Here is a 23,135-nt window from a genome sequence, read left to right on the forward strand (position 1 = left end):
TTTCTTTTAAATAAACAGCCCCCAAACTTCCCACGAAAAAGCAGGGGTGAGTATCTCCTGATCAACCTGACACACTCTGGTTTTTTAGGAAAAGTGTAACTGACAAAAACAACATTCCATCTAAAATGCTCTTAGAGTTGAGAGACCGGCTTTTAAAAGTAAATTATTTGGCATTCGTAGGACGCAAAATGTGTTTCATTAACCGGCGCCTTGTAGACAAACTCACAGAACCTAAAGCGTGTAGCTGTGGTCAGTGTACGCTTGGGATAAGCGTACCTTATTGCGGACCACTCTCATACATTCATGCTTGATGTGAGAGCATCTTCCAATTGCACAACTGTCCAAATCGCAATGCTATCTTTATGCTACGGTGGTCTGAGGACCGTGGCAGTGAACTCACACGGATGGTTTGGCTACCACATTCACGTGATCTGAACCCAAATCGACTCATCTGGGACTCCAGAGAGCGTCAGACTCGAGCTCAAAAATCACGACCCTCAACATACAGTAATTCTCTGCTGTACACAGACATCTGTTGCCATATACCACACAGAATCGCTGTTATATTGCGTTCCAAATGTGGACCATGACACCATCAAGCACATATCATAGTGTATCGGCTGGATGTATAATATTATCCACAAGGCCTTTATACTCATAAAGATAACGCCACAGTAGGGCCGCTTCAAACACAGAAGTAATAGTTCTGAGACTTCATACAATCAGATCTGTGTCTGTTATACATGCTTGATAGTTCTTTTTCTATTTACTTTTTGTTTTTGTTTTTAATAATCAAGGCGGGGTCATATTAGCCACGTTAATTTGAAACTAATTGTGTTATTTGTTTTGTTCGAAAGGAAATGGAAATGCTGTGTGGCTAGGGCCTCCCGTCGGGTAGACCGTTTGCCTGGTGCAAGTCTTTCGAGATGACGCCACTTCGGAGACTTGCATGTCAATGGGGAGGAAATGATGATGATAAGGACAACACAACACCCAGTCCCTGAACGGAGAAGATCTCCGACCCAGCCGGGAATCGACCCCCGGGCTATTAGGTACGACATTCCGTTGCGCTGACCACTCAGCTATCAGGGGCGGACTTTGTTCGAATAGTAAAAGCATAATCAATTTGCCGTGTTACTATAATAAATCCTACAATCGAATAGCAAACCTCTATAAAGCATTCTCGGACTTCTTGCCACAACAATTCAGTATGAAACCTCAAGCATTTGACGATTACCTCAGATGTATTCGTCAGGAGGAACTCACCGTCGAAAGTGTTCTGTGGTGTCTTTACCATGTACGTCCATGGACAGCAGCTGATTGGTTGGTAGTTATGTAATGCAGATTCAGATGGTTATAGCGTCTGCACTGGTAGTGCTACTGCTCCCATAGTAGAGTAAACATTGCGACAAATATATCTGCCTGTTTTCTGCATCGAGAGCTCGGTGCCATGCACTCATAACATTATATTCGCTGTCACAGTTAAAGTTTCTGTCTCACATTCTAATTTCTATGGCCCCTTTAACTACAGAATCCCAGTATGAAGGAGTCTGGGACAGAACTTTAGTTTCGCTAAACATTATTTTGGGTTTGTTTGTGAAGCTATCCTGAGCAACTGCAGATATCTCTAGCTCTCGATTTTTACACTGAAGAGCCAATAAAACTGGTACACCTGCCTAATATCGTGTAATGCCTCCGCGAGCACGCGAAAGTGCCGGACCACGACGTGGCATGGGCGCGACTAATGTCTGAAGTAGTGCTGAAGGGAACTGACACCATGAATCCTGCAGGGCTGTTCATAAATCCGTAAAAATACGAGAGTGTGGAGACCTCCTTTGAACAGCACTTCGCAAGGCATCCCAGATATGCTCAATAATGTTCATGTCTGGGGAGTTTTAAGACCAGTGGAAATGTTCAAACTCGGAAGAGTGTTTCTGGAGTCATCCTGTAGCAATTCTGGAAGTGTGGGTTCCGTATTATCCTGCTGGAATTGCCCAAGTCCGCGGGAATGCACAATGGACATAAATGGATGCAGTTGCTCAGACTGGATGCTTACGTACGTGCCACCTGTCACAGTCGTATCTAGACATATCAGGGGTCCCACATCACTCCAACTGCACGCGCCCCTCATTATTACAGAACCTCCACCTGCTTTAATAGCCCCCTGGTGACTTGTAGAGTCCATGGATTCATGAGGTTGTCAGCACACCCGTCAATCCACTCGATACAATTTGAAAAGAGACCTGTCAGACCAGGCAACATGTTTCCAGTCATCAAAAGTCCAATGTGGTGTTGATGGGCCCGGCGAGCCGTAAAGCTTTGTGTCGTGAATTCAGCAAGGGTACACGACTGGGCCTTCGGTTCCGAAAGCCCATATCAATGATGTTTCGTTGAATGGTTCGCACGCTGACACTTGTTGGTGACCCAGCATTCAAATCTGCAGCAATTTGCAGAAGGGTAGCTGTTCTGTCACGTTGCACAATTCTCTTCAGTTGTCGTTCGTCCCGTTCTTGCAGGATCTTTTTCGGCAGCAGCGATGTCGGAGATTTGATGTTTTACCGGGTTCCTGATATTCGCGATACACTCGTGAAATGGTCGTTCGGGAAAATCCCCACTTCATCGCTACCTCGGAGACGCTGTGTCCCATAGCCCGTGCGTCGACTATAACAATGTTCTAGCTCACTTATATCTTGATAACTTTCCACTGTAGCAGCAGTAACCGATCTAACAACTGCGCTAGACACTTGTCTTGTATAGGCGTTTCCGACCGCAACGCCTTATTCTGTCTGTTTACTTATCTCTGTATTTGAATACGCATGCGTATATCAGTTTCTTCAGGGCTTCAGTGTAATACGACGACGATGTCCTGCACAGCGGTCGGGAACGGTGCGGATGGATAGACCGATGTAGTTGCTGCCGCTCTCACAAGGAATGTTATAAATTTTATGGATGCCACAGGTTATCCGGTGTCTCCAGCAGTGGCCAAGTTTCTTATGAAATGTTCTGATGAACGAGCATTAAATTTGGCTCCCCTTCGTACAGCCTCATTTTATCATTACGTTGACGTCAGGTTTATGTTCAGGTCACACTGCGTAGAACATCTTGAGTACTTACTTGAACATATAACAATATACACCCAAATATGTACTTCACTGTCGTGACAGAGAGAGAGGCATAGTTCCCATTTTCGTATGTGTTGGTACAGTGAAAGTCGAATGGACGCATGGCGACACACATTGTTGTATGTCTTAACGCCCAGAGTTTTCACTATCCAGCCCAGAAGAGAGCAATTTTAAATACATTGGCGCAGAGAGCAAAACCTTTTACTGATAGGACTATTTGGATTCGGAAATCAGTCATCCGAAGTACGTGTTCTGAAAGAGTGTCTATGTTTCACGTGATGTAAAGCCAGCGTGCTCTAAGTAAAGGAAACCTGAAAATTTTGAACTTTCACCTGATGAGCCACCGAGTGTATTCATTGTTTTCTATAGCACCTACACTCAGCAAAATAGGCAGGGTTCTGTGATGCCGAGGTTTAAGAGCTATTTTCCGACCTCCTAGGAAGGTAAAGGAGATGCTATGCCCTGTTAAGGGCAGTCTCGGCCTGAGGATCCCTGGAATTTGTAACATCCCTTGTGAGTGCGGCAGCAGTTACACCGTAAGTCCATCCACACCGTTTCCGCCCGCTGTGCAGATCTTCGACGGCGTATTCCCAAAATCGAGAACTGGAAAAAATGCGATTGCTGCGCACAGTCTCACAAACAAACGCAAAATACTGTCTGGCGTTACTAAAGTTTTGTCCGAGGCTCCTATATATGGGGATTCTGTCATTAAAGAGGCTGTACAAATAAGAATGTGCGACAGCGGATATAATCTTAGCGTTACATGGGAGCGAGCTCTCGATACAGAGATATTCGTCGCAATGGCAACTACAGGACCGGTTGCGCCATCAGCTTTGACGTTGATACCATCTGCGACAACAATAGGTAATTACTGACAAATCAGAAGGTGTCTGTGGACTATACAACGCCACCATAGAAACAGTTCTGACAGGCATTTGCTCCTGACGAAGATGGCGGAAGTAATCGTCGAAAGCTTGAGGTTTGATTCTGAATTGACGCGGCGAGAAATCCGAGAATCAGTGCCGTCACGAAAGACTTCGTTCTCAAATAGTAAACCTGTGAGCTTAGGACTATTGACTATGTTATCGTGTACAAACACAAACAGGCCTTGTGCAACCGTTGTGAATGAACGTTCCTGCAACTGTAGCGTTCACCAGATACCTATCGACAAATGTCTAAATACGTGGCGGAATTCGTCAAAAACACCACGGTCTTTAGCCAGAGTCATCGTTCTACTGTATTATTGTGGTCTTATTATAGTAACAGGAGTATCAAAACGAAATACGGTTTTATATTTCGGAAGTGGAATAGTAATAACTTTCAGAATGCGCGGGCTACTGCGTCTATAAAAATGGGCGACCTCCACCAGCGTTAGTCGTTTTTCGTTCCGGCTTTTCCCGGGGAGCGTACATCATCTCCAAAAGTTCCATAGAAGCGACGTTAACTGTAGTTGGATGCACGGGCTAGCGGTGTTTCTCCGGCAATGTTTTATGAAAAGAGTATTACACGCAGCAGTAAAGTCTCCACCTGAGAATTGCCCTCCCTTTTGCCGGAATACAGAGGCAGGTAACGGCCGCATTTTCGTCGGGACAGCCGCGCACCACTGAGCGAGGGGTGGCGGGCCTCGTGTTGTACGTGCTCTGCTCCAGGGGTGGCGGTGGTGGGGGGAGGAGGGGTGAAGGGGAGAGAGAGGGGAGCTGGGTCGGCACCTCGTGCCCCGAATTTGCATTTTTATGACGTCCGCGAGAGGCGGCCACCCGATGGGCTCGGAACACCTAATGGACATCGTCGATGGGCATACCGCTCCAGAATTTCTCAACTATTGCGCGCCCTTTCCTCGATTCTTCGAACCCTTCAACATTTTTCAGGAGGAAGAGTGGAAGCGACCGAAAAGTCTCGTAATGTATAGTAAGTACTCTGGTATGACAATTCAGACGGCATTCTTCCTCCTCCAGGTTTCACTATTAAGAACAGTAGTGTGATTCGGAATGGGGATCTGCATAGTTTTGCTAAAACGTAAATTAATTTCTATGCCCTTGCCCAGCCTTGACCTTTCGTCACCCCAGTGACATCATTACTAGGTATTTACTTTACTTCACATCTGAATGTTAAAACGGACTTGAAAAGCCATAGCAACGATGATACTCGAATATTATAAGGAGATGTCAAATGAAAGGGAGACACAAGGAAAAAGTAAGTAAACTGTTAATTGTTTCAACAGTAAACGTCCCATGTTAACCTTGGCCCTTCATTCGCTTCCTAAGGACACTACTCCAGCCTCGCTATATCGCCTTCATTTTCACAACCTTCGCACGGAACTTCGCGATAGTACCTTTATGTACACTGATGGCTGTCTGACTGACCGCAGGGTCGGGTGTGCCTTTGGCATTGGCGCCCGTTACTTTTGATATCGGCTTCCGGCACACTGCTAAGTATTTACAGCCGAGCTCTTCGCCCTGTATCAGGTCACAGAGTACATCCGGCGACACAGACTTTTCAATTGTGTCCTCTGTTCAGACCCACTCAGCGCCCTTCAAAGTCTATGTGTGCTGTACACCGCTCATCCCTTTGCGCAACGGGTCCAGGAAAACTGTCACTTGCTCACTCGTGGTGGAGCCACTGTGCAGTTTCTGTGGGTTCCTGGTCAAGTCGATCTGCCAGGAAACGAGGCTGCTGACGCTGCTGCCAAGACTGCGGTCCTCGTACCTCAGCCCGCTAGTCCCTATATTCCTATATTTAGGAGGTAGTGTCCCTTTGGCATCGCCAACGGTCCTCCCTTCACGGGAATGAGCTCCGGCTTTTTAAGCGTCTCCCAGTGACTTGGACTTACTGAGGTACCGGTGCCATTTTCCTACTTTGGTACGTTTTATCTGGAGCATAGCTAGTTACGGGACGTTCTTCCAGTTTCTCGCCAAACAACGGCCGGTGACATCTGTTAAACACCACAGCGCCGTCGGTCACTTAATGTTGTCAAACTGACATGTCCTACTGTGCACTGTAAACGCGGTAACGCTAGATTCAGACGTCCGCTCGACCTGGTACTTGACTGTGAACAGAAAACAAACTACTCGAGAGAGACTCTGTAGGATCGAACTTTGCAGGTTCGACTTTATGTGTGAAGTGCAACGTCCAGGATACAGACGAACACCTGCTACATTGTGGACCGGTGGAAGAGATCTGGTAATTTGTACGTAGAATTTTGGCTCTCTCTTTACATATGTAGCCATCTTATGTCGATTAACGAGCTCTCCTCTACCCAGACCGTGTTTATGACCCTAGGACAAAACACAGCGCTGTCACATGAATCAGAAATCACGCGATCCAGTATTTATTGGGAGGTGGTGTCAAGAAATTCATTGATTTTAGGAGATATATAAACGATCGTCATTGCGCTATTGTGAATAACCCTAAATACAGTCAACACTTTTCGAACTTCTAGAGGAGCACTTTCCACGATCCGTCCAGTAGCTGTATTACTCATCGGAGGAGATAAATTTGATAAGCAGATGAACACTTTTCGAACTTCTAGAGGAGCACTTTCCACGATCCGTCCAGTAGCTGTATTATTCATCGGAGGAGATAAATTTGATAAGCAGATGAACATATAACAGAACATACACGATATTGCGAGAAGACATGCCAGAAAGATGGGGCAGCGGCTTCCGTGGAGTATCGACGCCGCATGTGCGTGTTACAGAAGTGTAGCTTTGTGTTTGTTTTTCTTTTTTCAGAGACAAGTCATGGAAAAGGCGGATTAATTTTTTGTAAATTAATAACTAAATATTCTCCTGTGCCCATCCACTCCTTCCATGGTTCCTGTTTGGCGGCGGAGACATCGCGGCCAGGCATCGTAAAATGACCCCCGTCCACTTCCCCCCCCCCTCCCCCCCCCCGGAGACCATCCATCCCTTCTATTCCGTTACCCATTGATATCACTAAAAAAATTTAAAAAAAAGGTGGTCAGAGCATCTGGCTAGGAAGCAGAAGACCCGGGTTCGAATCCCGGTGCAGAGATTCAAGTTGTCACACTAACCACTTTCTGTCAAACATCTTCCTTAATGCCTTAAAATGCTTAAGTCAGTTCTCATACGTTTGGTGGACAGACTTCGAGAGGTACAGACATAATAAAAAACAATATGTCACACCATTTGATGTGGAAGTAGTGCTACATTTGCTTTTGATGAAAGATACCGTTCCAGAACTGCACGTTGAATTATACTTCTCAGGAAATTTCTCGATCCAGTCCACGGGTGATCAGATGCCAGTCCGGGTCTGCCTTTCTAATTAATTGACAGTGTCTACTTTTACGACAGTTCTAACGAGGAAGGCGACTATCTGGAGACGACAATAAGTTGGTAATTATCCCGAATCATTTTACACAAGATATTAAACATATAATAAAAAAATAATTAAATCATGGCATAGAAATATAAGTAAAAACCAATGAACAAACAGGACAGATACGTAATGTACGGGAAGGTCCGTGTGAAATCCACAGCGCTTTGGTAACGGAGGTGATAATTGTGCACTCGGAATCATCCAATAATTGAGGTAAATTGTCAAAGCACAAAGACGGTGAATTGTGTTTTAAGATAGACATCGAACAACGGTGTAACGTGTCATTTCTGACACATCCAATACACTGTCAGATGTTAAAGAAGCTGTGAGTGACAGGATAAGATATTAATACAGATTGAGGATGGAAACCCGAACCATTACATTTTAGTGTGATATTTACTTCCTACTAAGACAGACAAGTAGACATATGAAGACTTACACCATCTCATATAACCAATGTTTCTAATAACGTCAAAAACAATACTATTGTAATATTCGTACCTTAATGCCAATCGCTATTGACAGCAACATGCGACTGGAGACTATTCATCACGTTACAAGAAGTATATAGAAAAGTGTGGACCGGCGCTGCATGCACACACACACACACGCACGCACGCACACACACACACACGCGCACACACACACACACACACACACACACACACACATACATACACTCAGAGAGAGACAGACAGACAGACAGACAGACATAGAGAGAAAGAGAGAGAGAGGTAGAGAGAAAGGGGGTGAAGAGTGCTCCGCATGAAAATCGCTGACTGCGCAGTGTGCAGTCTGTGGCTGTTTCGACTCCTTGTTGGAATATTCGCCTGTGTAGTGTTGGGCAGTTGGATGTGATCAGCGCGTAGCGTTGGGCAGTTGGAGGTAAACCGCCAGCAGTGGTGCGTGGAGAGAGGGATGCCAGAGTTTTGAGAGGCAGACGATCTGGACGTGTGTCCGCCAGAAAAAGGAAATTTGTAAAGACGGATGTCATGAATAAATACATTGTTTGTTCTCTATCAAAATCTTTCATTTGCTAACTATGCCTATCAGTAGTTAGTGCCTTCAGTAGTTACAATCTTTTATTTAGCTGGCAGTATTGGCGCTCGCTGTGTTGCAGTAGTTCTAGTAACGAAGATTATTGTGAGGTAAGTGATTCATGAAAGGTATAGGTTGTTGTTAGTCAGGGCCATTCTTATGTAGGGATTATTGAAAGTCAGATTGCGTTGCGCTAAAGATATTGTGTGTCAGTTTCGTGATGATCAGAATAAGTAAAGAGAGAAATGTCTGAGTACGTTCAGTTTTGCTCAGCTGTTTGAAAATCAAATAACATAAGAGTTTTTCCAGCACTGTCATTCTTAATTTTCAAAGGGGACGTTTCAACACTGATCCACTACCTTCGGTTTATAGTGTCAACGAGAGCCGCAGGCATATTTTACCAGTAGGTGGTGTTACGCCGCGATATCAATGTTGACCTCGAACCCTCGGGCCGGCATCGTTCAAATGCTAATCATTTCTGCAGAACATAGTAATTTATATGTCCTGTGCATATGGGCGTCGTTCAAGGTGCTATATTTTTTCTAAACGTGAGTGTAGATCTTCGCTATCACCTTGTGCCCGTCTGGAAACAGCATTTCGGGGCGTGGTGGTCCCATTAACTGCCCTCAGTGATCACCAGATTTTACACCACTGGATTTCTTCCATTGATGTTATGGCAAGGACTAGGTTTATCTAACACCAGTGAATGACATTGCAACATTAGTGACGTCATAACATTCATCCCTCACCAAGTATTGACAAATATATGGGTGACATTGGAATATCACCTGCGTATCCTTCTGGCAACGAAAAGAGCACCTGTCAAATTTTATTAATTTTATGTGTATACAAAAATTTGAATTTTTACCTCCACTTCAACACAAATACATTCATTTCACAAGCTGTAACCATCGACACATTCTGTCACGCAATCAGTATTACAGTCTTATGAAAGAGTGATAATAATAAGTACAACATAATTTAGTGAGCAAAACACAATTGAACATATTGGATTTTGCCTGTCAGAAATTCCGTTTTATCCCTCAGCGTGTAAATACCCCCACACAGAACTAGACTAATTTGGGCTGCTGTGTCGCTTGAGCATTGATATTCCACTTACGGAACATTTTGTTTGTCGCATAGCCTTTTCGGTTGGCACTAGGCATTGAATGAACATGTGGTGGACAATATTTGTTAGGACTGACTCCAGCAACACGCTGTAGAAATGGAACCGTAAGTATCATCCGAAATTTCACAGCAAGCGCGTCTGACGGCTTTGAGGAGGGATAACCTGTACATAGAATCAGAATGACCCAAAAATGAATCTCGTGGCACTACATGCATGAAAACTCCTCAGTCACTAACTTTTCCTTCTTCCGGTGTTGTTCACAATTGTGTAATATAATTTCGAGACCGTTTTTCTGACTATTGCTTCCCCAGCTAAGATTTGTTCTCCAGCTAATAGTTAGTGCACCACTCTTTCCTAAAGCCGCTTTGTCGGTGATGGTCTGGGCATATAAGGGCGCCTCAAGGTCGAGTTATTTCTTCCCCTTGAGGGCATGTATTTGTCAACACCTACTTCAGAGAATCTTCTGAAACTGCTTTCAGGAGGCAGCACCTTACTCAAGCACTATAACTGGGAGGTAGATATAGCCAATAAAAATTCCTACACTCTACTCGTGATTCTAATAGGCTGAAAGGCCTAAATATTGAGTAATTTCGTGAAGCTATTTGGAGCTCGCGATATCGAGGGTTAGGTGGCAGCCCTTGTGGTTGCAGGTAGTGTCGTGTGTCCTTTGGGACTAAGCTAGTGTTCTAATGTCTGTTTCTCGAGTTAGTAGTTGGTCATCCTAAATAATCAACCAAGTAATTTTTCTAGTACGGAAAGTCTGTCTCAACAGGAAGTATGTTAACCTGATCTCGTGTGAAATTCTACTTTGGTGTTTCTCCGTTTTCTAGGCGATTGCTGCTTTAAGTGAGGGTACATATACCTGGTACGCAGACACCTTTCACCAGATTGTGGACCAAGTATCTGGCCGCTAAGTGCTGTCTCACTGAATAAAATGGACATGGCAAATTGTAATTGAAGGATATGAATGCAGTTTGTTTACTTTAATGGTACTGAACGGTATTTCGGTTTTGTTACTGATCTGGTCTTGGTCAGGTGACAGAGGATTTGGGATCACTTTTTACAGACTTCACCAGTGAAGACACCGTGGTTATAATGGTTGGACTGAGTAATAATACTCACAGAGGTCCTCATCACACTAATAGGGCTTCCTGGCAAATATTTCATCAACATCAAGACATACAAATATTGAGTTCGATGACCAGTCTCATTGGAACTCATCTGCAGTTGTTGTAGGTTAACATATTGATATGATTCTTGTAGATTCTGTTAATAGGTGCGATTACATTAGGCATGATCTTCGCGTCAGTGGGAAATTTGAGTGTTAATGGGGGCTGGGGCAGGCATTGTCATGAGTGGTAAAATACCTGCAGTTACAAGTGTCACAGATGCACTTCTTGCAGGATAGGGAGGACAGAAGTAACAGAGTCTTAAGGGAGGGCAGGTTGAAACAAACTTTCAGTTTGAGAAAAAAGTAAACAACAGAACTCTGACGTATAGTATAAAAACCGTTGTTCATTGAAAATTTACTAACGATCATCAGAAAGTTTCTTGCCACCCAATTATATCTCATTCAGTGTGATATTACAACTCTCTTTCATATATCAAAGTAGTCTGTGAAGTAAATTTACTTAATTGTGTAATTGCACTGATGAATTAAAGCTATTAAACGCAGTTGGCATACACTGCCTCTCTGAGCATCACGTGACCTCTGATATATATATGTGTTAGGTGTTACTGGACTTACATTAGCATTTCTCTTTTTCAGAGCACTTAATGAAGAAAGGAGGAGACGCCACAGTCACCACGAATGTCATAAATTTAAGAAAACAGGCTTTAATAAATTTTGCTTGGCATCCTTTATAATATCAAGTGTATATGAATCAAGTAAAGATAATTTTAATCTCTTCATAAACCACCTTGAATTTCTATTGTCCCATTTTACAGTAAGAAACTAGGAAAGAATGTGTGCTTGTGATTTTAATGTAGTTTTCTTACAGCCTCTTCTACCAAGAATCTATTGTAATCAGTAACGTTATCATTCAAGTTAATTCCTACTTTAAACTTTGCCACTAGAAGAGTTTATTGCTCAAAAACAACAATTGACGATTCTTTTACACAAAGGTGTCATAGAAAAAATTATGTTACACAACCAATGATAAATACCCTTTCACACCAAGATAAGCAACTCTTTTTATTAAAAAGTTGACACTGTCAGGATATAAATTCGTCTAAATGTAAGATCAAGAGGTACACAGTGACCCAAGAGTTGATTAACTTTAGGAAACACTTCAACTCTGTGAAATGATGTGAGGCGTACAATACTCTTGGCATGAATGAACAACACACTTTCAGTAAAACTCATCTGAATCCTTACGTTGTCTGAAAGCTGTTTTCCCCTAAAATAGCCCACATTAGACCAAACTTTACCAAAAACCATGGATTACTCAAGGAATGAAGGTATCTGGTAAGAAAAACACTGATGATGATGTATAGCTCATTGCCACCCATACTACAAAATACTGAAGACAGTAATACAGAAATCAAAACCAACGCTTTACGGGAAGTAGATTGACACATTAGACAACAAAATAAAGAAAACTATGGGACATAATGAAGGAAGAAACTGGTAGATCCAGAGATGAAGGGGATGAGATAGCATTAAGAATAAATAATGCTATGGTAACAAATCTGCACAGTGTTGTCAAACTTTTTAATAAGCGTTTCATATCTGTTACCAAATGGTCAGTTGGCAGGCATGGTAGATGCTTCTACGAAATATCTCAGTTCAGTCAAAATAAGTAACTTACATACTATAAATACAGCCCTCACTTAACCAGTAGTAATCAATGCCTCCACTAAACTCTTAGAACCAAAAAATTCTAATGGTCACGATAAAATATAAACTAAGTTAATTTAGGATTGTCCTTCTGAGTGTGTTAACATGTTAAAGTACTTTTGTAACCAGTCATTTGTCAGTGGATCATATCCTGAATGATTGAAATATGACGACGTTAAGAAGTTGTGTATGAACTACTGTCAATTCCAATAAATTTTTCTTTCGTAGCATTTTCGAAAATTTTACAGAGTTTAACATACTGTTGGCTTCTCAACCACCTAAGTACAAATAATATGTTGCCAAAGTGACAGTTTGGATTTCAAAATGATTCTGACATTGTGAAAACTCTTTAGACATACAGTCAAAATGTACTTAATTCATTAGACAATAAAGTGTAGGCTAGTGATAAATTTTGTGATGTGTAAAAAGCATTTGACTGGGTCAATCAAAATACCATTTTCTGCAGGATAATACAGTGTAAGAGGAAAGCTGCAAAGTGGTTTACATCATATCTGTCTGGATGTGTCAATAGTGACAAGTCCTGTATTAAGCTATCAGTCTTAATGCAACTAATAACTAATTACCTGTTGTGTCCCATTAGGAGCCCCACTAGGGCGCTTACTTTCTCTTGTTTATATCAGTGGCATATCATCAATAACATTAGCACACAGCAAGTTTGTTTTGTTTTCAGATCACACGAACATTGCAATAAATTGCATATCAAGCGTAGTTATAGACAGCTAGGTTAACAATATATACTTGGACATTAATACCTGGTACCTAGCCAATTCTTTGTCACGGTATTTTGAAAAATAAAAAAAAACGCTATATGAGTTCATATAGCCTTGTAAGAGGTTACCCGCCGCTATAGGCCCAAAATGTGATGACAGACACTTAGAAGAGGTGTAATTCTTGGAATTTATAGTAATAATAAACTCAGCTATGTGGAAGATAGACACATAACTGTTGCAACACCTAAATAAATCCTTATCTCCAATGCAGATGTCAGACATAGGTACATGAAAATGGAAACGTTTGGATACTTAATTTATTTCCATTCCATAATATCATACAAGGTCATGTCTTGGGGTAACTCATTAATCTTTGCTAAAATTTCACAGATCTTGAAACATGTAATATTAGTTACTGGCTGACAACGCAAATATTAAATGAATAATTTCAGGTGATTTTTACGTATTTGCATATCCCAAATCCAAAAATGAAATCAGAAATTTTCCATTTCTCACAATTTCTTGTAATATAAAAAATTATTTTCTTGTTGATTGGTGTAGGGTGCTAAACGTAGATATTAAAGGAAAATTATTTAGCTGGATAAGCAATTAATGTATTTGCTTGAGGCGATTGTGGTGTGCGACATCAGTGTTCAGCCACGACGTTTGATCACGAGAATTGCCTTCCCACTGGGGCCAAAGTTTGTTTCAACATCAGTTAAGAAAGAAGATCTGTCATAGGTAGAAAGTGCACTGCTCAGTTGCCAGAGGTGTAGAAGCTTTATTTAATGAGAGAAGCAAATCCTGTGCATTTTCCATCTGTGATCTGACAAGCGTAGTGACGGATAGTAGCTTGTTTTCTCAGGGACTGCGTTTTAGATAGAGAAACAGTCTGACAGATTTGTAAACAATACTAATAATTTTTGTTATGTTTATGGCGAATTCACTTCTAAAATACAGAGATGAAATTAGGCACCTAAAATTAAAAAAAGGTTGTTTTGACAATAAAATAGATCAGATTAAGTTCTAAGCTTCAGGAATCGATTGTGCCGAATGTGTAACTGGCTAGTTAAAAGTGTTCCACTTCATGCCTTCTGCAGTTCCTACGAAATGGTGGGAACCGAGTGATCATGCGACAGACTGCTACGTCTGATTGACAAATACATCTGAAATTATTTCGAAATCCAAACATACTGTTAAATATCAGTCTTTAGAATGAGCCATTCGACCAGTGCTTCAATAACCAGGCCTTCCTTTACCAACTAGACCAGAAGTAAAAGATGTGACTGAAAACTTTGCAAATATTGATGATATTACTGAATTGAAATTACAGAGTGACTCAGATTTTGTGGAAGTGGTTACTATAAATGAAACTCACTTTGTAACACAGGAGATCTAAATGATGTAGTTCGTGATCTCGGGTTATCTAAAAGTTAAGCAGATTTTCGTTTCAAGATTGAAAGATTGGTATCTCCTGCAGAATGGCAACGAAGCAAGTTCTCTCGGTCGCAGCCAAAATGAATTTGAGCATTTACTTTCTAAAGAGATGCACCTACTTTTCTACGATAATTTCGATTTATTGAAAGAGTCACTGGCCGGAGAACATATACCCGAAGATTGGTGCTTTTTCATTGACTCCTTGAAAACCAGCTTGAAAGTGGCCTTCTACATAATAAGAATACGTTTCTATCCACTCCTATAGCTCATGCAGGTGGTATCGTAGAGAGTTACATGAACACTCATCTCTTGCTATCACCAATCAGATATGATGGCTAATCGTGGTAGACCTATGCATATTTTAAAGCGACATCTTTTTTACTTGGATTACAAATTGACTATACTAAATTTTCCTCCTTTCTTCGTATGGGATAGCAGAGATAGAAGCAATCTTTATACTAACAAAAGCTGGCCAGAGAAAGTTATTCAGTGCAGGACAGGCGAATGTTGATCATCAGCTACCTGTAAATGATGACAAAATCTCATTGCCTCCTTTGAATACCCAACTATGTTTGATTAAGAATTTAGTGAAATCGATGAATCAAGACGAGAGTGCATTTCTCTTCCCAAAAACTAACTTCCCAAATATCATTGAAGCTGAATTTTAGGAGGGAGCACTTGTTGAGTATCAAACTAGATAACTTATGAAAGATGCACGGTCTGAAGCGCTGTTAAATAGGCAAGAATCGGTTGCATGGTTCTCTTTGAAAATCATTGTCGTAAATTTCTAGGAAACTACAGGTCTCAATAATACAGAAAACGATTTGGTGAGTTAGTTGAGAACTACAAGGTCGTGGTATGCAAAAGGTTGTGAAAGAGAACCTTAGCACTGTCAAAGATGAATATGGGGAGCTTCTCACCAGGACATCGTTGAAATGGAAAACGCTACCAGGAGAAATGAACTGCAAACGAGATGGCAGGAACTCAGGACAGAAATTTCTCAAGCAAAGTACAGTCGAAAATCTGCTACTCATACATTATAGGTAAGTAAATACTTACGAAGGTTTTGAAATTATAAAAAAAAAATTACCAGAATTGTTATTCAAGTGATTCTTCAAAAACTGTTGGAGATAAAAAGGACCTGTAAATAGATCTGAAATCACAAAAAAGAACTCAGTAATAATCAGCCACTCTAGTTTTTAACGTCATTTGCTGTGCGGTCTCAAGAGCGAAATGCAGAGGCCCCAACAAGGAATCCAGGATACTAACATCAAGTAGAGCTTCGCAATATATTTATTCCATAATGAATGTTTCCTAAATAATATATGTCGTTTTCTGGCCAACAGCTCGGATCATGGAAACAATAAAATGATTTATTGGTGGTTAACTGCTTACATTCAGTTCCAGAATTTGTTAATTTTAGGTAGAATCTGACTTGCACATATATTCAGTACAGTCATGAGAGAAGTGTAAATAAGTGTTGGAAATTGAGTTTTTTCTCTTTGATGATGCATGGCTGCAACAGCATATACACATATGCAAGTTTGTTATTACCTTTTAAGTGGAAACATGTTCCAGGTCCTTGGGACTTTCTTCACATCTATGACGACAATTTCCCTTGGGACCTATGGAAGGTGTGTTAGCATATTCGTTTTTCTTCATAGGTATACAATTTATATATTTTTTCTGACATCTACCGCAACCTTGAAATCTCCTCAGTATGGTTCTACAAAACCAAAAGTACGTGAAATACAATGTGATCTATTTAGATAATATCGATGGAAGTGGCTAGACGCCTGCTAGAGGAGGTGTAAGAGCTGTTAAGTGGCGTACATTTTCCATTCCAGTGGCAGCAAATCGCCATATTTCTGAAAATAGCTAGATTGCTGCAGGGCTTTAATTGTTAACATTGCGATAATATCAAGTTTAACCCGGTCTCGTGGGTCAAAAATGGGCTGACAGTCCTTACTTAAACTTTAATCCAGGGATTCCAACAATACTGATTCCTCTTAAATAGGCCTGTGTAGAATTATACGTCATGTATTTTGTCTCTCACACCACACATCTGTTTAGTGGTTGCGGCGCGATTGCGATATGGAGCGACGGTACTGCTTGAACGAAAGGGGCATTTCGGTTGTTCTTCAAGATACTCAGTATTTCATTCCCAGTGTTATTTGTGCTGGCGTAAGCTGTCGCCTGCACACCGGGCGGGGCAAAGAGGTTGCGTGAAGTTCGACAGCAGGCGCAAACATCGTGCCTGTCAGGAGAGAGGCCAAATAGAGATTCGCAAGCAACGTGCCACCAACGCCCTCTCGACCGCCATTACATCGTCACCGCGGACCGGAGGGCAGAGTCAGTCATCTAACGAGTCAATGAGTCGAGTCATCAGTCGCAGCCCACTGGGAGTCGGAGTCGTAGTTAGCTCAGTCTTTAGCTCACAAGGGGGCCCTCCATACTGTAAATCATGGATTTTGATGCGCTTCAAATACGTTGTAGAGGCACTTAACCTTAGTACCAGGCTATCCGGGTCTTTAGCGGCGGGCCTTGGTTTTTGAAAAAATCACTGCTACGGTCGCAGGTTCGAATCCTGCCTCGGGCATGGATGTGTGTGATGTCCTTAGGTTAGTTAGGTTTAAGTAGTTCTAAGTTCTAGGGGACTGATGACCACGGCTGTTAAGTCCCATAGTGTTCAGAGCCATTTTGAAAAAATCGATTTTGAAGTTCATTGCGGGCTTTGTATACCAGTAACATTAGAGGTATTTCGAGCAAGTCAGCGTAGTGCAGCGGTAAGGGTTCACGGCTACCGCGCTGGAGGTATCCTGTTCGAATCCTGCTCCCGTATGTTTCTTATGTATGGAAGAACCGTCCGGAAAATTCGGTCGTAACGTTCAAAAACGAGTAGACGAATTAACTGGGAAATACAGACATGTAGTCATGTCCTGCACGAATTGCGGGAAGTTCACGAAACTGGTGTATGAAGAATTCTTACATTCTGCAATTCTTCCGTACGTGGGACAGAAAATTTTTTTGTAAGTTATCGATTCGTGGGGAGGGCAAAGCAACTTTATACTATATTCACTGATGAAAGGAAAGCGAGCACCTGCACCCTAAAAGTGGTCCCACCAACGTGCACTCCTTATTTCCAGCCCTGCGATTTTTTTTTTACCAGCAGGTGAAAATCTTCACGAAAATTATTCAGAATGCCTCCGAGTTGATGAAAGACAATAGAGAGATCGCTTCTAGGGAAGATTCCATAAAATTACATTGGCTGATCCCACATCAATTCAGCACACCTAATTTTGAAAGCATGATCAGATACGAATGGTTCGCATCGAAATTAGCGGATGAAAGAGAAATCTTTTTGAATGCGAAAGAATTGTGTTTCCCGGTATCGCTCATGAAGAAACAGTGCGCCGGCAAGACGGAAGCTTTCATAAAATACGCGTGGTGCTGGGAAAATTTGTGCTTCGGTTCTTTCTATAACACGTATCACCCACAATATTGTTCTGGCACATCAAGCAAGGTGGACGATGAAAAATAAGATTTTGTAAAACTGAATGACAGAAAAAATTAGTAACTGAATATATCTTTGTAATTTCGCACACCTCACACTGCTTGTAGATATTCTTTCAAATAAAATTGAAAAATGCGGTCGATTTAGAAAAAAAGTACACGAGCAGGATTTGAACACGGTACCTCCAGCGCGGTAGCCGTGAACCCTTACTGCTGCACTACGCTGACTTGGTTTGAATAGCCGGCCACGGTGGCCGAGCGGTTCTAGGCGCTTCAGTCTGGAACCGCGCGACTGCTACGGTCGCAGGTTTGAATCCTGCCCGGACGTGGATGTGTGTGATGTCCTTAGGTTAGTTAGGTTTAAGTAGTTCTAAGTTCTACGGGACTTACGACCTCAGCTATTGAGTCCCATAGTGCTCAGAGCCATTTGAACCATTTGTTTTGAATATATGTAACGTTATGTGTATACAAAGCACGCAATGAATTTCAAAATTGATTTTCTCAAAAACTAAAGACCATAGCTAAGAAAACCAGATAGCCAAGTACTCAGGGTAAGTGCCTCTACAACATATTTGAAGCGCGTCAAAATTCGTGATTCACGATACGGAGTGTCCCCTTGTCAGTGTCTAAAGACCAGAGTAGTGTACCTTGCGGGACTTGTACTCCACCAGCAGCGAGGCTAACGTAGACTATTAAAGAAGAGATAGTTCAACACCACATGGACTATCTTAAGGGAAGTAACTTTTTGGTCAGGTTAATAAAGAACCTCATTAATATATGCGTTCAGTTGTGTTATAGAAAGTGGATACTGGCTATCAAACGACATCCTCTTCTTGCTTCCCATGGCACAAGCCTACAGTGACAACGAGACGACACAAAAACATTAGTCGTAAGGATGATGAGACTTCGCTATCTACACATTGCCTTTAGTGAAAGCTGGTGATAAGAAAGTTTCTGAATTCTCTGAAGTTTCCTGAGTGCGCGCACAAAATTATCGTTTCCTCCGACAGGAAGAGAATCTTCTGCGGTGTTTCGAAATGGCGTGCGCAAGTACATTACAAGCAGAATATCGTCAATGAATTTCTAATGGCTCTGAGCACTATGGGACTCAACATCTGAGGTCATCAGTCCCCTATAACTTAGAACTACTTAAACCTAACTAACCTAAGGACATCACACACATCCATGCCCGAGGCAGGATTCGAACCTGCGACCGTAGCGGTCACGCGGTTCCACACTGAAGCGCTTAGAACCGCACGGCCACACCGGCCGGCCCAATGAATTTCTCACGGTGGAGAATTACACGCAGCATCTTCAGTGGAAGGAAGTTGATCGCTGAGGATCAGAAGACGGTTGGTAAGAGTTCCAGAATTTGCCGTGAACGGAGAGAACATCCACGGCTATCACACCTGATGTTCGCATCCGCTGCAATCGACGCATTACGCCTCGACAGTTGGCGCTGCGGTTGTCAATCAGCAAAGAAAGTGTAGGTGCAACTACGAGCATCAGCGTCCTTGGATATTCATAAATGTGTGCAAGATGGGTTCCACGCTGTTTTAGGTGGAACACAGACCTCACAGAAAAAAATTTTATTGGAACGTTTTGAGGCTGAGACGGCTGATAACTTGTCCCGGATTGTGACGGGTGGCGAAGCCTGGGTTCACCATTTTGAGTCCAGATGTAGAAGACAGTCGATGGAATGGCGTCATACTCACTCTATACAGAAGAAACGGTCCAAAGCAATCGCTCCCGCCGTTGACCTCAAAGTGACTGTGTTTCAATACTATTAGAGTATGATCCTCAACACTGTGACGCTAATTGGTAGTACTATTAATTTATAGGCATTCGCCAATGCAATAACCACACTGAACAAGCGTGTCCAGCGACTTAGGCGTCATAAAATCCTTGTGGATATCTGGATTCAACACGATAACATTCAATTTCACAGTTGTGTGAGAACTTCTGAATACATCACGAAACAGGGTTGGATGTTGTTACCCATCTACCCTGCAGTCTTGGCCTAACTCCATTGTAGTTGTACATGTTTGGCCTGAGGAACACCAATGTCAGAGGGATTGTTTGTGCTTTCCAAATTCCCCTCTTACGGCTGTCTGCTCTGAGTCCGGTACACTAACGGGAAAAATATCACAACACCAAGAATGGTTTCTGCGACTTCATCGGAAGTTGGTATGCCTGTTTCTACATCTGAAAGACGATGGGTCACATAAGAGTGGTGCTGGTAGCGCCACTATGATGACACAAATGAGATTTCCTTATATACTCAATATAACGGTCGTTAGCTTTAGTTACTGTCGAGTTAATGTTCGTTAGGAATGCCATTAAGGCGACAAAGATGCCATTGTCAACACCTCACTGAGTTTCAACGAGGTCGTGTAACAGGGTTAGGAGAAGCTGGATGTACTTTCTATGATTCTGAAGAAAGACTTGGCAAGAATGTAGCACCTATGAATAATTACTGGCAGCAGAGTTCACGGGAATGTAAGGACGCAAGAAGACGCGCTCTTAACGGTCTCATGTCACTACCAAGAGGCGCATCGTACTGCATCTGCAGCAGCAATCTAAGCAGCAGTTGAAACCACAGCGACACAACGAACTGTTACAAATGGATTACTTCAAGAACAACTGCGAGCCAGACGCCCTGTAGCGTGCATTCCACTGATCCCAAACCACCGTCGTTTGTGACATCACTGGTGTCAATCGAGAGCTCATGGGAGCGCGCAGTGGAGGTCTGTTGTATTTTCTGATGAAAACTGGTTCTTCTCGGTGCCAGTGACAGCCGTATGTTGGTTAGAAGGAGGCCAGGTGAGGGCCTGCAAGCAACCTGTATTGCATTCTAGACATACTGGTCCTACACATGGTGTCATCGTCTAGTGTGCGATATCGTACCACAGCATATGTGCACTCTCGCTGACTGCAAAAATGTTACGTCGAATTTGGTGATTCGACCTGTTGTGGTGCCTTTCATGAACAGCAACCCAAGTGGTGTTTTCCAACAGGATAACGCTTACCCACAGATCGCTTTTGTAACCGAACACGCTCTACGTTGTGTTGACATGTTGCCTTGCCCTACTAGCTCACCATATTTGTCTCCAATCGAGTATATATGCTACAACATTACATGACAACTCCAGCGTCATCCACAGAAAGCATTAGCCGTCCCTGTACTGACCGACCGAGTGCAACAGTCCAACCCACACACTGACATACAGTAACTGTACAACACAATTAACGCACGTTTGCACGCTTGCATTCAATACTCTCGTGGGTACACCCGTTATTAATATACCAGAATTTCACATTTGCAGTGATTTGTCTCACGCGTACTTTACCTTGTGATCTTATTAATTTAACAACTTAAATATGTTAGCTAGGCAAATGTATGCCCAACATTTCATTACTCTACAGTAATTATTATTTGGTGTTGGGATTTTTTTTGTGATTGTGCTTTCACACTTGGCAGGCCGGCTCGCCTTACAATTTGCGGAGGCTGTGTTAGACTGACGCCGGCCGCTGTGACCGAGCGGTTCTAGACGCTTCACTGCTGCTACGGTCGCAGGTTCGAATCCTACATCGGGCATGGATGTGTGTGATGTCTCTAGGTTAGTTAGGTTTAAGTAGTTCTAAGACTAGGAGACTCATGACCTCAGATATTAAGTCCCATAGTGCTTGGAGCCATTTTGTTACACTGACGAGCCAAAACATACGACCACCTGCTTAAAATTTGTTTGTCTGTGTTTGGAACGAAATACATAATTGATTTCGCATGTCAGGGATTTGACAGTTTGTTCGTAGATTTTTGGAGGTATGTGGCACTTGATGTCCACTCACAGCTCATGTAATTCGCGGTAAATAAGGGGCTGCTGATTTGCGTTCGCGGTGATGGCGACCAATAGCGACCCAGATGGGTTCTGTAGCATTTACATAAGGTGAATCTGATAGCCGAGCCATCAACGCGAGTTCTCTATAATCCCCCTCAATGCACTGTATCACGGTTCTGGCTCCGAGAAACGGACAATTATACTGGTGAAAGATGACATCGCTATTGGGATAAACATCAAACATCAAGGGATCAGCTGGTTCGCAGCTGTCAGCGTGTCTTCGATTACTACCACAGGTCCCATGCAAGCGCTGGAGAATGTCTCCCATAGCATGATACTGAACCCAGCAGCTTTCGTCCTTGGCACACTGCACGTTTCGAGGTGCCGTTCACCTCGATGATGGCGTTTGTAGAGACGATCATCGACGGAGTGTAGCAAAAAATGTGATTCACACGAAGAGCCGACACGTTTTCGTTCCTACTGTCAACGTAATTTACGATGCCGTTGAGTCAACATTTGAACACAGAGGGGTGGTCTGCTGCAGTACTCATTCTTAACAATGTACGATGAACGGTGTGCTCTGAAACACTTGTTTGTACAACAGAATTGTGCTATTTCGGCAGAGATGTCACAGATCACCATCTGTCGTACTTTATAGAGCAGAAAAGCCTCCGAACGTCACGTTCTGTGCAGAGTCGTGGACGTCCAACCATTTAGCACCTAGTTATATTTTCTCTGTCCTTCAACCTCTTTCCGGAGATGCTCACGGCAACAGCACGTGAACGTTTGACCAGCTTCGCCGTTTTCGAGATACTCGTTCAAAGTCTCTGCGTAATAGTTAACTGCTCTGTATCAAAGTCGCTTATCTCAATCGATTTCCTCATTTGTAGCCTATATCTTCGCTAGCGTGATCCCCCGTCCGTGTCTGCTCCGCTTGCATACTTTTTTTGCCACGTCACGTGCTCGCAACACTACCAAGTGTCATCCACCGTCGCTACGCGCAGCGGCCACCATTTGTTGACTTATTAGTGTATGTTTAGTAAAGCATAACATCTCTTTCACTTGCGGCTTAAACTGCTATAATCTACTTCCTACTTTGGGCGCTTCTAGAGGAAATGGTAAGCCCTTTAAAAGACAGCATTCGCAGAA

This window comes from Schistocerca americana, chromosome 7 (genome assembly GCF_021461395.2).
Source record: "Schistocerca americana isolate TAMUIC-IGC-003095 chromosome 7, iqSchAmer2.1, whole genome shotgun sequence".
In the NCBI taxonomy this organism is placed as follows: Eukaryota; Metazoa; Arthropoda; class Insecta; order Orthoptera; family Acrididae; genus Schistocerca; species Schistocerca americana.